Raw genomic sequence first — 2,768 nt, 5'->3', positions numbered from 1 at the left:
CCCCCACTCACCCCCAGATCAGTGGGTCACCCCCCACTGACCCCTCAGATCAGCGGGTCACCCCCCAGCTCACCCCCCAGATCAGTGGGTCACCCCCAGGGCCCAGGTGCCCCAGGAGCTCCAGCTGTGGCCCCTAAAATCCAGACCAGCGCCAGTGGCTCAGGCCCGTCATCCTAGCTGCTCAGGAGGCTGAGATATGAGAATCACGGTTCAAAGCCAGCCTGGGCAAGAGAGTCCATGAGACTCTCATCTCCAATAAACCGCTCAGAAAACCAGAAGTGGTGCTGTGGCTCAAGTGGTAGAGCACTCGCCTTGAGCTCAAGAGCTGAGGGACAGCATCCAGACCCAGAGTTCAAGCCCCACAACCGAACAAAACTAAGTAAAAAATAAATTTAAAAAAGCCAGCAAGAGTGTGAGACCCTGAGTTTAAGCTCCAGTACCGGCCATGTGCACACGGGCACACACACACACACACAGCCCAGACCCCATCTGTCTAGACATATTCCCGGCATTCCTATGAGCACCAGGGCCGGCCTTGCACTATGATCCTCCCGATCCCTGCCTCCTATGTGGCTGGGATTACAGGTGTATGCCACCATGTCAGGCCTGAGACTTTTCTTAAGCCGTGTGATCCTGCCATGACTCTCCTCCCTCCCCCCCATACAAAATGCAAACAGGACACAAAGAATGATTAATACCCGTGTGACCCAAGTTTGGCAAACATAATAGGTCTGCTTGTAAATGCACAGGGCGATGAATAAACTGAGTTCACGGGCTTTCTTTGGTGTGTGTGTGTACAGATACTGGGGAGGCCTTCATCTCAGATGGGGTCCCAAGAAGAAGAGCTCAGTCCTCAGCATCCCCCTGGGCCCCTCCCGCTGGGTGGTTCAGCCTCGATGAGGAATTGACCTCTACAAGGGGCTTCTGAGGGAGGGGGTCCCACACACCAGGCTCGAATTCCCCAGCACCCACCCCGGCTTCACCAGACCTCAGATTTCAGCCTCCTGAGTAGCTAGGACTACAGGCATGTGCACCAGCACCCAGCTTCTCTGGGGGCCTTGACCTCAGCACTGACCCTGATGCCCATCTAGTATCCTCAGATCGCTAGTCCTGGAGCTTGAAGTCAGGGTCTGGGTACTGTCCCTGGGCTTTTTGCTCCAAGCTAGTGCTCTGCCACTTGAGACACAGCTCCACTTCCGACCTTGTGGTTCACTGGAGAAGAGACTCTCATACCCCTCATCCCCGGGGGCTGGTAAAGCAAAGGCCCCACTGAGGGTCTCTTTGGAGGGAGGGGAAGGACAGCCTTTATCCCAGCCCCAATGTGGTTACCCTCTCTGAGGCGTTACGGGGGAGGGGAGGAGTGGGTCCTTGGCCTCCATTTACCGCCCCCCCCTCGTCCCCTCCTGACCACCATCACCACAGAGCTGTGGCCTTGGTTGCACAGCTGGGCTGAGAGGGCTCAGACTACAGGCAGCAGCGGCTTCATGTTCAGGGTCGCAGTCTGCGTCACAGCTGAGCCTTGAGGGCCAGGGGTGTGTGTGTGTGTGTGTGTGTGTACATGTGGTACAGCACACCACATTCTCCTGGGGTCCCGCCCCCCTCTACTGCCTGCCCCAGGGCCAGGAGGGGCCGGCTGCTCTCAGAGATTTCCCCCCCCTCCATTCTGTCTTTCCTCTGCTCCATAGCTAGCAATGGCTACCCCCCTTTTTTTTTCATTTTAAATTTAAACCAGTATAGTGGCTCCAACTCAGGGCCTGGACGCAGTCCCTGAGCTTATGTATTTATTTATTGCTCCAGGCTGGTGCTCTACCACTTGAGCCACACTGCTCCTACGTCTGGGTTTTTGCTGGCTCATTGGCGATCAGGGTGGCTTGGAACTGTGATCCTCCAATCTCAGCCTCCTGAGTGGGTGGGATGACAGGCGTGAGCCACCCAGGCCCAGCCTTTCTGGGGACATTGGTCTCAGCGCGCAGGGCAGGGCCCGGGCACCCTCCTCGCCCCATCGATACCCCTTCCCCCAGCGCCGTGGGGAGGGAGGGATCTGAGGTGGGGCCGGGCCTCAGGCACTGGCAGGAGTAGTACCCTTCTCTGCACGCCTGGCAGTGGGCATGTGGGCAGTGGGCATGGGAGGGGGTGGAATCCTCTATGGTTCTCCAGTGTTAAAGGGGTAGACGCCCATTTCCATAAAGAAGTTGTGGGGGGTCTCCCAAGAGCCTGGGATGAGTGTCCCACAGTGGAGTCCGGGCCATCATCTAAGTGGGGGCTTCTTGGTCCACTTGTGGCTACCCCCACTACACTGATAGGAGGGGGGGGTCCTGGGCCTTCCCACACCCAGGGGGAGGCCGAGGCTGTACCTGATGCGGCCCAGCCCACGAGGCTCAGCTCAGTATGGAGCTGTCAACACCCCTGCCTTTGTGTGCTGTGCCACTGGGGCGGGCACACTGCCACTCTGGGCCATAGGCATGGTTGAAGCCCCCCCCCACACACACACCGTGGTCTCCTCTTGCCACTGGGGGACAGGAGGAACAAACTGGGACAGGAGGGGTGTGGCAGGAGGCAAAGGGCCCTGGAGATGGTGATTGCCGGATACGGTGGCTCACACCTGTCATCCCAGCTACTCAGGAGGCTGAGCTCTGAGGATTGTGGTTCAAAGCCAGCCTGGGCAGGAAAGTCCATGAAACTTTTTTTTTTTTTTGGTGGGTTGTGAGGCTTGAACTCTGGGCCTGGGCGCTGTCCCTCAGCTCTTTAGCTCAAGGTGAGTGCTCTAC

At 57.9% G+C, this 2,768-nt stretch overlaps 1 protein-coding gene across 1 annotated transcript in view; it reads right to left on the bottom strand.

Annotated features, from left to right (window-relative positions):
* Positions 1 to 2,768, bottom strand: part of Ccdc33 (coiled-coil domain containing 33) — a 60,962-nt gene that overhangs the window by 6,449 nt on the left and 51,745 nt on the right. The gene's annotated exons all lie outside the window — the stretch shown is intronic.

Source organism: Dipodomys ordii, unplaced genomic scaffold (genome assembly GCF_000151885.1).
Source record: "Dipodomys ordii isolate 6190 unplaced genomic scaffold, Dord_2.0 Scaffold15, whole genome shotgun sequence".
NCBI classification, from domain to species: Eukaryota; Metazoa; Chordata; class Mammalia; order Rodentia; family Heteromyidae; genus Dipodomys; species Dipodomys ordii.
The sequence above is the reverse complement of the archived record's forward strand: the minus strand, read 5'-3'. Positions and strand labels throughout refer to the sequence as shown.